Source organism: Camelus dromedarius, chromosome 17 (assembly GCF_036321535.1).
Source record: "Camelus dromedarius isolate mCamDro1 chromosome 17, mCamDro1.pat, whole genome shotgun sequence".
Classification (NCBI taxonomy): domain Eukaryota; kingdom Metazoa; phylum Chordata; class Mammalia; order Artiodactyla; family Camelidae; genus Camelus; species Camelus dromedarius.
The window spans coordinates 7,314,799-7,327,735 of record NC_087452.1 but is presented as its reverse complement, the minus strand read 5'-3'; the positions used below and the strand labels follow the sequence as shown (position 1 = coordinate 7,327,735).

Sequence of the window (12,937 nt, the reverse complement as noted above, 5' to 3'; positions counted from 1 at the left end):
TTAGGAGGTTTAATGTGTCTTGTCTCACGTCTAAGTCTTTAAGCCATTTTGAGTTGTTCTTGTGTATGGTGTGAGGGAGTGTTCTAACATCACTGATTTATATGCAGCTGTCCAACTTTCCCAACACCATTTGCTGAAGAAGCTGTCTTTTCTTCATTGTATATTCTTGCTTTCTTTGTTGAAGATTAATTTATATAAGTGTGTGGATTTATATCTGGGGTTTCTATTCTGTTCCATTGGTCTGTATGTCTGTTTTTGTGCCAATACCATGATGCTTTGATTCCGGGAGCTCTGTAGTATTGTCTGAAGTCTGGGAGATTTATTCCTCCGGCTTCTTTTTTTTTCTTCAGTATTGTTTTGGAGATTCTGGGTCTTTTGTGATTCCATATAAATTTTAGAATTATTTGTTCTAGTTCTGTGAAAAATGTCATGGGTAATTTGATAGGGATCACACTAAATCTGTAGATTGCTTTGGGCAGTATGGCCATTTTAACAATATTACATTTTAATCAATTAGTTGTGACAATGAGGAAGTACCTTTTAACCTCTTTGGTGCAGTTAGATCATCTGTAAAATGGGGATACCAGTGTCTTGAAGGCAGGAGACTGAATTAACTGATCTTTTTATACTTCAATTTAGCTCAAGCTCTCTGATTCTCATTGTTAACAGTGGAGAAGATAATGAGGTGTAGGGAGGAAGTGCAAGAGGAAAGCAAGTTCCCTTCCTTTTCCTGCATATCTCAAAACTGTCCTGCTCCAGGTCTTTAATACCCCACCACTACTGGTGACACTCTTAGGAGGTATTTATGTGGTTATTATTAACTGACCAAAAAATGGTACAACTTAAGGTTAGGATGCTTTTATGTGACACTGGAAATAAAAGACAGAAATCAAAGTATATGTCCTCAGCTCTGTGCAGCTTGGATGATAAAGTTCTCAGCTATGATCTTGCACAAGATGTCTATGGTTGTGCATCAATCCATCCAATTGCAAAAAAAGTACATGCCCGTGAGTCACTGTGGGTTTTTGGTATGGCTCAGCTGGGTGATGGAGAATTAAAACTGTGCTTACTGCTTACATAGTATTGTGACACTCAGCAAACCAGCCTGACCCAATCTGTAATCTTAATACCCACTTATCTGCAACTATCTAGGAAATGTCTTTTTTTCTGTCTACCTCTTCTCCCAAGAGATAAAGCCTTTGGCTCCCATTTGTCTTAAAACTTACTGATGGCTTCCCAGAGTCCTTTAAGAAAGAATAAAACCCAACACAGCCCCACAAATGTTGTTTAGAAGAGAGTGCGATTTTCCTCTCATTCCACATTTTAGGAGGTTTGGCCAACTGGGAATCAAGAAAGCCGGTCAACTTTATTTAATTGAAATGAAAAGAAAGAAAACCTACTTTAACATTTCTAATCAACAGGAAGGAGTCTAATGAGTCATGCTGGTTCCTGGAGTTGAGACACAGTAGGGCATTTCTGGAGCTAATTTTCTTCATTAATATTCAAAGGATGTAGATCAACAGTATTTTCTAGGAGACTCAAGAACCAAACATGTCAGAGGGAAACTTTTATTTTGCATGTGATGTTAAACAGATGTTCCACATTGAACCAACTGTAGCATCTAATATAAAATGTTGTCAGTTAGAATAATTATCTTATTTCTTGCCTTAATCCCACTTCAAAATGGATTTGCAACTCTTGCTTCTAAGATCTCTCCTCTACTTTAATTTTTAGACCTGACACTGATGTTACCAAGACCACCATGACTCACTCTGGACTGGTGGAAAAATTTAGCTCTGGAGCTTGTCAGCTTGGGTTCAAATTCAAGTCTTTTACCTTCCAGGTAGTATTTTAGAACAGAATTTAGTTAACTTGCCTTTTGTTCAGTATTTAGCAAATACTTATGGAGCACCTCCATGCCAGGCACTCAGCCAGGCACTAGAGAAATGGGAGAATCCTGGCATTTGGAACCTCAGTTTTCTTGTCTGTAGAGCAGGGGTCGTAAGTTCTGTTTTACAGGATTGTGATGCTGATGAGATGACAAGAGATGTAGAAGACACATGGGGCACTGCAGACTTTCAATAAAGGTCAATTTTATGTCCCCCAGTCCAGGATAATCTACATAGATATAACCATACCAAGGCATTTAACTGCAAAGTTGTGATTGTTGGCATGAAATTGCAAGGTTGAAATGTGGGGTTTAAAAGGCCAATCTGTGGAGTACAGGTAAGCCAAAATTCTCTGTGAGAATATAACCCAGACTTTGTTGTCATTTATAATGCAATCCAACAAATTATAAGTCAAATGCTATGAATCCACATTAATTATTTAAACAATTAGTCATTAGCACAGTCTTACATACAGCATGCATTCAGTAAATATCTTTATAAATAACACAAAGAAATAAAGAGAAAGAGTGAAAAGGGTCTTCGTCCAGTAATAACAATATTCTACACAATTTACAAAGCCTTTCATGTTCATTCACTTCATTCCTGCATGTGTATATATGTATGTCCACACACATCCACAAAGATCTACTAGGTTTAGACACAGTTCTACATATGATAGATATTTAGTAAATAAAACAATTTTTTGTCTTATTTCTTCATAGAGCTTATATCTAGTTGGCAAGAGAGACAGTAAGCAAAAAAAAAAAAAAAAAAAGGAAAGAAAAGAAAAGAAAAGAATGTCATATGGTGAATGATAAGGGAAGAAAACTAAAGTTTTCAATTACATCGCACATTCTCATCCCACAGTCTTTTTGAAGAAGCTAGAAGAACATGAAGAAAACTAAAATAATAGGACAGAAGAGAGATACGACACTGTTTGATGGGATGGTCAGGGAGAAGCTCTTTGAGAGGTGTTGTTTGAGCAGAGGCCTCGATGAAGTCAGCAAGCAAGGCTAAAATCTAGAGTAAGAACATTCCAGGAAGAAGGCACGATAAATGCCGGGACCCTAAAGTGGGAATAAGATTTGTATATTTGAAGAAGAGCAAGATGATCAGCAGGGCTGGAGAGGAGGGAAAGAAGAGAGGCTGGAGGTGCTGGGACATGAGGACTGATCCTGGTAGACCAGGGTGAAGACTTTAGATTTTATTCTATATGTGATCAGGTGATAACTAGTATCCAAGTATGGCCCCAACAATTCCCCTACTCCTCATTCATGCCTGTCACTCCTTGCAGTAAGAGGTGAAGCTATGTCCCATGCCCTTATTTCTGGGCTGGCCATGGGAGAGCTTTGGTCAATAGAATATGGTGAAGCAACATTAAAGGACCACAAGTTCATATCTCAACAAGACTGGTTGAAGGCAGGTTTTGCTTGTGTCTTCTCTGAGTACTCTCTCTCTCAGAACTCAGCTGCCATGTCACATGGAGAGGCCACATGAAGAATCCAAATGGTTGGTCAGCAGCTGTAACAGATTAGCTGACAACATCACCTGTCAGCCATGTTAAGGGAGCCATCTTGGAAGTTCCACACCAATAGACCCCCCAGATGATCCCAGCCAAAACAGCAAAGAGTAGGAGAACCACCTAGTAAAGCCCAGTCAGCCCACAGAACCACAGAAGATAACAACATGGTACTGCCTTAATTTATGAAGTTGTGATGGTTATTTGTTACATTTCAGTAGATACTCAGGGTAGCCAAGAAGTCATTGGATATGATCTCCATCACAATGTTTAATTAATTTTCATACTATCCCTAAAAAGCAGGTTTTATTATGGTCCCTATTTTCCAGACAAAGAAACAGATGTTAAATATGACTTTCCAAAAGTCATAGCAGGTAGGAGACAGAGCCTGGTCTCAAATTCAGACCTTCTGCAGGTTCTTTCCCTTGGGCGTAACAAAGCGTTGACCCAACCAAACAGATCCATGTAAATTTCATGAACATAATGCATAGTTTCGGACGCTCCATTAATCACAGAGCTAGATACCTGGGCCGTGCCTATTAAAGGATCTAAAATTTAAATTTAAAGCCAGAATTCTTCTACCGTCTGTATCAGACAATTTAATATCCAGACTAAAAACACTCAGGGGATGCCAAAGTGTGAGATAACTGAGAACTTAATGTCTACCAAATGCTTTGTAGCTGAGAAAGAAAAATGAACAAATTCGTGAATTAGCCTCTGCTTATTCTGAAATTGAAAAGACTTGGTATTTAGTCATCTAGGTTTGGGACTTCCATCTTGATGAGAGACATTCTTATTTGAAAATGTGAGTGAAGTTCTTTCTTGGGGGAGATGCAACACTTTTGAAAATCACAAGGTGCGAAGGGTAATGGCATTCAGATTGGTAGGCTAAGAAATCAACAGTCAATTTTTTGCTGGGTGGGTAAACTGGAAATAAAGGCATGAGTGTATGTTCTTTCTTTCTAGTGTGTGAGAAAACATAGAGGGATGTAAAGGCACTTTCAACCATGTGCACTGCACTAAGGCTCTTCGACAAGCTCTGAAGTTTATGATTCCATGGTCCCAAATCAATGGAAATCTTTAAAATAATCCAGATTCCTCTTAACGTGCTGTCACTACAGCAAAAGAAAAATGATTTTAACATCAGGAACTGCACCAAACTACCCACCATGGACTGAGCTGGGTGATTAATTACTTAAGTATTAATTATCACTTCATTCTTCACTGCAGTGTTTATAGCATCTTCATATATTTAGCACCCAGAGAGCACTTTAGCTCTTTTGAATGACAGGATGAGCAGAAGTGTCTCTTTATTAAAATTGTCTCTATAATTTGTGAGTCATAACAAGTCACATTTTTATCTAGACTTTTGAGTCATCAAACTTAAGATATAAGAATTGGTGCCAACAGAGATCAAGAATTGGGTGGCAATGGGGGAGGGGAGAGAACATTAGTAAACAAAAGTAGACTCACTTAGTCTTCGAAACAATACTAACTGTAGGCAGATCATTGTGTTAGGTCCTTAGGGTACTTAAACTAGAGTATGACAGTGTCCATTCTCAAGGAAGCCACTATTTACAAAGGCGATGCCCTGGTGCTCTAACAAGATAAATACAAATACCAGGACTTATTATATTAAATGTCAGACATCAAGCAGGATGTGCTCCAAAGATTCAGAAAACTGAAAGGTCAGTGTGGCTGGGGCTTGGACTAGATCTTAGAGACAAATCCCTGGAGGATGCAAGACCCATTTCTGTAACCTGGAGCATCTAGCTGAGTGCCTGGGATGTGGCTGATGCTAAAGAAACGTCTGGAGAACTCAGCAGGCATTAGGGGCAATTAGTTAAGTAAAGAAGAAGATGCTAAAGTTGGGTGGAGGCAAAAACAAGGCAAAGATGGCAGCTCCTGGTAGGTTCTGGAACACAGAAGGCTGCCCTGGAGCAGGGGGTCCAAGAGGTGAGAAGAAAATGATTCTCCTTCCACACTCTCTCCTTGAGCCATCTCACTCCCACCTATGGCTTAACTGTGCTTTCTATGCCGAAGATTCCCATTTGTCACTTAAGTCCCACTCCAACAAACTTTTACACTCTCCTTGTCTGCAGCCCAGACCCACTGCAATCCCTTCGATCATATGAATCTCCTCAAAAAAAAAAAAAAAAATGGTCATACCATCTTTCATCTGTGCATCCGTTACACTGAGTAGGCACCTAATACATGTGCAGTAGAATTTTCTGATCACCACTCCCCACACACATCGCACAATTAGAAACAATCTCTCCTTCTTCTTCCTTGGATCATATTTATCTTATTTCCCCTTTTAAACCTGTGACCTACTTGGAACCATGTCATGCTCATCATAGTATTCCTTGCACAGCCTAGCATACAGCTGACACTAAATCAATGTATTTTTTTTTAAAAAAAACTGAAATGAATAAAGGATTTGGGAACTATACAGCTAGAAGATCCTAAATGTCAGGTTAAAGGATTTGGCCTTCATCCTATAGATATTTGCAGAAGTCCCTGGATGTACTGAGGGACTTCTGCAAGCCTATAAATTGTTCTGGTACCAACAGATGGAATGATCTGGAGGGAAGAATCATCTGAGTAGAAAGAGCCTTGATTTTCTGGGGAAATGTGATGCATCCCAATAAATGAAAAATTAGTTAAGGGAAAATAAAAGTATAAACATTAAAATGAAAAATGAAAGAAAATAAGTCTATCATCTAAGTGTCTCCAGGACGCTACAGGGTCACATGAAGGTAACACTAGTGTTTGTCAGTTTTCTGTAGTAATGAGGCAAAGTGGACAGGGCTGACATAAAGCCATCTAAAATCTTTTGTGGGATGAAGAATAGTAAAAATAAATAAACTATAGCACTATGTAATAATCGAAATAAACCTTTGTTATGTCAGGATCTCTCTCTCTCTCTCTCTCTCTCTCTCTCTCTCTCTCTCTCTCTCTCACACACACACACACACACACACACACACACACACACAAGGCTAGAAAAAGTAAATTTACAAAGTAGTTTAGCTTAACTGATTCTCCCTGACAATCAGGTTCAAGAAGTACATGTGAATCTGGAAGGGGTCACGCAAAACTCAAACAGAAGAGAGGTACGTTCAGATCTGCAGATGTGCTACGGAATATGTTACCAGCCTCCGGGTAAGTTAGAAAGTTGTGTCATCTTTATGCTCACATGACACGTACATTGGGCCAAAGTCCTCTCTCACTGATTCATCACCTTGGCCCTATTCTCTACGGAACTAGGCAGGTATAAGAGTGAATAAAGATGCCCCTTAACAGCCTGATAAGGGCGATGAGAGTAAAGATATGCTGACTGTCTTGGCAGTATAACCAATACAAAATAATGTTAATGTTCACATTACGAATAATAGCAATATTCTGAATAATGAGAAAAACTATTTACAAAGTTCCTACTGCTAAGTCCCAAGTGCTGTCTTATTTATTACCATAAGAACCCTAGAAAGTTAAGTATTTCTGAGACATTTTGCAGATGAAGGAGCCACAGCAAATAACATTAAACAGCAAGGTAAATATTTGAGCCAAACTCAAAGTCAGATCTCTTTCCCCTATATATGCTCCTGGGATTTAACCAGTTGAACAGAGAAAGGAAAAGTATTCCAGGAAGGTGGTACAGAAGGAGCAAATGCATCAAGCAAGAGAGAACATGGAATATTTTGGGAAATGAACGTGGTCAGTCTGCGTGGAGAGAGGTGCATGTGGGGATGTGGTGAGAGAGCAGCCTGGAAAGAAAGCTAAGGTCAGATTCTGGCCAGTCCATGGGTTGGTACTTAACTCATTATTGAGCCAGAGGGTGGCCAAGTAGATCAGCATCTTGTAACTGTCCCTCCATTATCAGCCCCACTGGAGGGGATGTGGAACGGCAGGAGGGAGGGTGGCGGCAGGATTCCAGAGGAGACAGGCTGGGGGCCGTTCCTGGGCATAAAAGTGGTGGCAAAGAAAGTGGTTAAATGAAGCAAAAGTGGGTAGAGAAGTGACAAATAAGCAAAGCATAGGGTAATTCTTACTTTCCACTACTAAAAAAAAATTATAAAGCTTTGATTATTACTCTTAGAAAGGAAAGCTTTCATCCTCAAGGTCGTGGTAAAGTCAAAGTGAACAAATATTTTAAGAAGTATCTATTACATAACTATGCACATACATGAAAACGAAGCATACAAAAGAGTGTGCACGGATGTGGGTTTGTTGTTTGTGTGTCTGGCGTCAGTAATATACATCCAGGTCAATTACCACAGAATAGGAAGCACCTTGGCCAAATAGATCGGTAAGTCCAAAATAGCCTTTCTCTAACCACAGAAACCTCTGCCAATGGCCCAAGAATCTAGCATACCTCAAAGGCAGATTATTTTATTTGACAATTTACTACAAAATAAAATTCGTTTTCACATAATGATCTAACTTCCATCTACAATGCTTCATGCATAGAAAAGAGTCAAAAGCAATGATTCTGAATAATTTGGACATTCTGGAAAAATCAATCTTGCCAGTGCTCAAGGAAGCCTTTTCATGGCTGCTTTTAAAAAGAAACTGAGTAAGAATTTGGGGAAATAGCTGTAATACGTTGCTTTGGGATAGGGGTATATAACGTCACTGAACCTTCAGATTGCCTCTTTAACGACTGTGATTTTCTATTCCTGTTTCTTCAACCTCTCATGGAAAGAGGCAGAGGATAAAATAAATCAACAAAAATTTTCTAAGTATTGATCACAGCTAGAAAGAAAGTCAAGAACTGGCGCTCGGGGAGAAGGGGAAGTGGGTGACAGAATACTGTGATGAGCTGGCAACTGCTGGTAGCCACCTCTCAAAAAAGCGTTCATTTGCATGTTATTCTTCACAATATCAAAAACCCTTAAGAGCTGGGACCAGTCTCAATGACGGCCTTCTCTGTCCCTAGCACCTACTGTGGTCCTTGACCTGGACATTATGACAGACACATTTTCTCATCTCAATACAGAGACAGGAGTTAACATCCAGGCTCATCAAGAATCAGTGGCCAAAGTTACAATCTCCTCCCATAGCATTTGAGAGAAAAAGTTCTCCATTGAGACTTTGAGACATAATTTGTGCACTGGGAAGACATTTAAAATTTTGTTACATCACGTCTTACACATGTCCATTTCTACTGGAATTTTATAAACAATTATAATCTGCCGTTGTTTCTAGTTGAGAAATAAACAGAATATGGTCCAGCTGGCTGTCTGAAAGCAGTTTATGATCAGTCAGGGCAACTTCCGCAAGCAGCTTTTTTACCGTGGGAAAATGTACCATGTTTAAGTGTCCACTTCGGCGCACACATCAAGTATATTCACATCACGTGCAGTCATCACTTTCATGCATCTCCAGAAGTGTGTCGTCATCCTGAACTGAAACCGTGCATATTAAACACTAACTCCCCGTTCCTTCCTCCCCAAGCCCCTAGTAACCACTATTCTATGAGTCCAAGAACCTCATGTAAGTGGAATTCCACAGTATTTATCCTTTTGTATCTGACTTATTTCGCTTAGAAAATTGTTTTCCAATTATATCTGTTATAACAGGTATCAGGATTTCATTCCTACCCCCATTGTGTGTGTGTGTGTGTAATATTTTGTTTATTCATCCATCCATTAGTGGACATTCAGGCTGTGTCCTCCTTTTGGTTATTGTGAATAATACCATGAAAACTGCTATACAAATATCTGTTACAGTCCTTGCTTTCAATTCTTTTGGAGATATACCCAGGAGTTGAATTCCTGGATCATATGGTAATTCATTTTTGTTTGTTTGTTTGTTGAGGAAGCACCATACTCTTTTCCTAGTGGATACACTACTTTCCCACCAGCAATGCACAAGAGTTCCAATTTATCCAAAATCTGCCAACAGTTGGTATTGCTGATTTTGTTGGTCTTTGATAAAAGCCATCCTGATGGGTATGAAGTGGGACCTCACCGTGGTTCTGATGTGCATTTCCCTAATTATCAGTGATGTGCCACATCTTTTCACATCCTTATTAGTCATGCATGTATCTTCTTTGGAGAAAGGGCTACTCAAATTTTTGTCCAGTCTTAAGTGGGTTGTTTGTTCTTTTTTTGGTTGAATTACAAGCAGCTTTCCACAACAAGGAAAAACTCCTTTTTGAACCAACTTCTAAAACTATAGCAATGGGCTCTCTCCCTACTGTTGTAAACAAGTTTTATTGGAACACAGACATACTCACTCGTCAGGGCACTGGCTGCTTTCGTACTACAAAGGCAGAGCCGAGTGACTGCCACAGAGACCATATGGTCCACAAAGCCTAAAATATTCCCTACCTGGCCTTTTATAGGAAAAGTCTGTCAGTCCCTCTTCTACAGATGCCATCTGGTTGGGCTATTTTTGAAAAAGTACCTGGGGCCAAGAACCATAATTTTGTTCTCCTTTTTAAGACATTTGTTCTGCATAAAGTATTCCACAATCAGCCCTATCAGCCCAGGTTGAGGGTTGCCAGATACAATACAGCACACGCCATAAAAACTGAACTTCTCACAAACAGCAAATAACAATTTAGAAGTATGTCCCAAATAGCTCATGGGCCATACTTACACTGTAGTATTATTTGTTGTTTACCTGAATATCAAATTTAACTACATGTCCTGTATTTTTATTTACCTAGCATGACAGCCCTACTACCGTCTTAGAAAACCAGGGTCAGGAATAAGCCCTAAACTCTTTGGAAAGCAGGAATACTGGTGACAAGCTTTAAATCTTTCCCAAATCTCCAAGCATTTGTTCTGCTGTTCTTTCTACTTGGAAGGCCCTTAGCCATGTTGCCTGGGCAACTCCTGTTCAGCTTTAAGACCCAGAACCATGTGAAGCTTTACTGCAAGTGGAGTTGGATGTCCTTTCTCTAGAATCCCATTGACACTGCTAATAATATAATAATTAACAACCACAACAAGAGCTAAGACTGAGCCGCTGATGTCTATGCAGGAGGCACTCAGGAACACAGAGCAAGCCCTCAACAAATAGTGAGGCTCTGAGCCCTCCCACCAGCCTTAGATTTAGCTGCTCTATCTCATTCTTGCTACCAAAGTGCCCAACCAGTTCTGTTTCCTGAACTGGTCCCTGACTGATACAGCTGCCCTTCAGGAAGGGAAATGCAGAGAGCCTGCCACATCCCCCAGGACAGGACTGGAGCCAGGGCTGAAGGGACTGCCCTGCATTCCCAGGGAACCCTAGTCCTGCTTGTACTCATGCTAGATCTCAGTGGGACAAGGTAGGAGGCGGGGGACCAGGGAAGGAGCACAGGCATGAATGTCACTAACATTTGTTCATCATTGAATGCCTACGATTTTTCATTAATTCTTAGGTCAGTGCTTTCAGTGAGTAGTAACCTCCTCACGGACTGAACAGCAACCTCCAAGGAGGCAACGAGCTCTCCTACTTTGGACGGCTGAGCTGAATCCCCGAGGGGACAGAGCTAGTGAACCAGGGGCTACGACTGAAAGCTACATAGGTCTTTTTTGCGCCGCCTCACTGACAAGAAAGATGATTTCTTTAAAACACAAAAACTGGAATTCACAAAAATCAAATCAAGTTAAAAAAAAAAAAAAGGTTTGCTCAACTGTGTCATGATTTTGGAGTAATTCCTCATGCTTTTTTTTTTTTTAACACTAATATATAATTAAGAATTGATGTATTTTCTGCAAAACAAATCAGATTCATCTAGACAGACAACTTCAGACAATACTTACACACTCTAAAATAAAAGATAATGTTCTAACCAGAAACCTTTTTATCTCACAGTATTTTATGATGCTGTCAGGTGGTACTGGGAGCCACGCGGTCTGTCTGCGAAGCCCTGGCTGACCTAGCTCCAGCTGACTGTGAAATCAGGTACATTTTTAGCTGACCACTGGGAGCACGACAATGATGAACATAATGAGTCACTTAAACTCCATGGGACAACTGAACTCCGAGGGCCAGCCTTTATACCTTAGGTATCAAGTAATGTTGTATCAGTTTGGTATAGCTCGTGTTAATAGTTGTAGTCAACTCTGAGACAAAAATAGAAACTTTATCACATCTTAAAGTTCAAGATAATTCTATAATTACTGTAACATTTCACAGCCATTGAGTATGTGAAGACACCCTATTTTAACATTAAAAACAATGGAAATATCTTAAGTCAAATGTGCAAATGAATACTAACTTTTATCCACTTAATATATGTCATACCATATGTGTACACAAAAACACAGCATATTTACTAAAAGTCACTAGTGCTGAATGGAGTATTAGAAATAGACTAGTGTCTATCTCTAATTTTACAAATGAAGACACTGTGACCAAGGGAAGTCAAGATGTAAACACAAAATGTGTATGTATAATATGTGTGTATACACACATAACACATGCACATACATATATATATATATATATATATATACATACATACATGTGCACACACACATATATGGAGAGGGAGACACAATGAATGAGTAAAATGAATAAATGTGTCTTTGTACATCAGTTAAAGCATACGTCAGTGGTGTGGTACAAACAACCTAATTAAACTTACAAGCTTTTGCCCAGCAAAGGAAACCATAAGCAAAACAAAAAGACAGCCTACGGAATGGGAGAAAATATTTGCAAATGATGCAACTAACAAAGGCTTAATTTCTAGAATACATAAACAGCTCATATAACTTAATAACAAAAACAACAAAGAAACCCCAATCCAAAAATGGGCAGAAGACCTAAACAAGCAATTCTCCAATGAAGACATACAAATGGCCAAAAGGCACATGAAAAAATACTCAACATTGCTAATCATCAGAGAAATTCAAATCAAAACTACAATGAGGTATTATGTCACACTGGTCAGAATGGCCATTATTAAAAAGTCCACAAATGATAAATGCTGGAGAGGGTATGGAGAAAAGGGAACCCCTCCTACACTATTGGTGGGAATGTAGTTTGGTGCAGCCATTATGGAAAACAGTATGGAAATTCCTCAAAAAACTAAAAATAGACTTACCCTATGATCCAGCAATCCCACTCCTGGGCATATATCCAGAGGGAACTCTAATTCAAAAAGATATATGCACACCAGTGTTCACAGCAGCACTATATACAACAGCCAAGACATGGAAACAACCTAAATATCCATGGACAGCTGCCTGGATAAAGAAGTTGTGGTATATTTATATAATGGAATACTACTCAGCCATAAAAAAGACTAAAATAATGCCATTTGCAGCAACATGGATGGACCTAGAGATTATCATTCTAAGTGAAGTAAGCCAGAAAGAGAAAGAAAAATACCACATGATATCACTTAAATGTGGAATCTAAAAAAAGAGAAAAAGAGGACAATAATGAACTCATCTACAAAACAGAAACAGACTTGCAGACACAGCAAACAATTTTATGGTTACAGTGGAAAGGGATAAATTTGGGAGTTCGAGATTTGCAAATGTTAGCTACTATACATAAAAATAGATTAAAAAACCAAGTTTATTCT

At 39.2% G+C, this 12,937-nt stretch overlaps 1 long non-coding RNA gene across 1 annotated transcript in view; it reads right to left on the bottom strand.

Annotated features, from left to right (window-relative positions):
* LOC135323334 (uncharacterized) overlaps positions 1-12,937 on the bottom strand; it is a 669,673-nt gene that overhangs the window by 342,383 nt on the left and 314,353 nt on the right. The gene's annotated exons all lie outside the window — the stretch shown is intronic.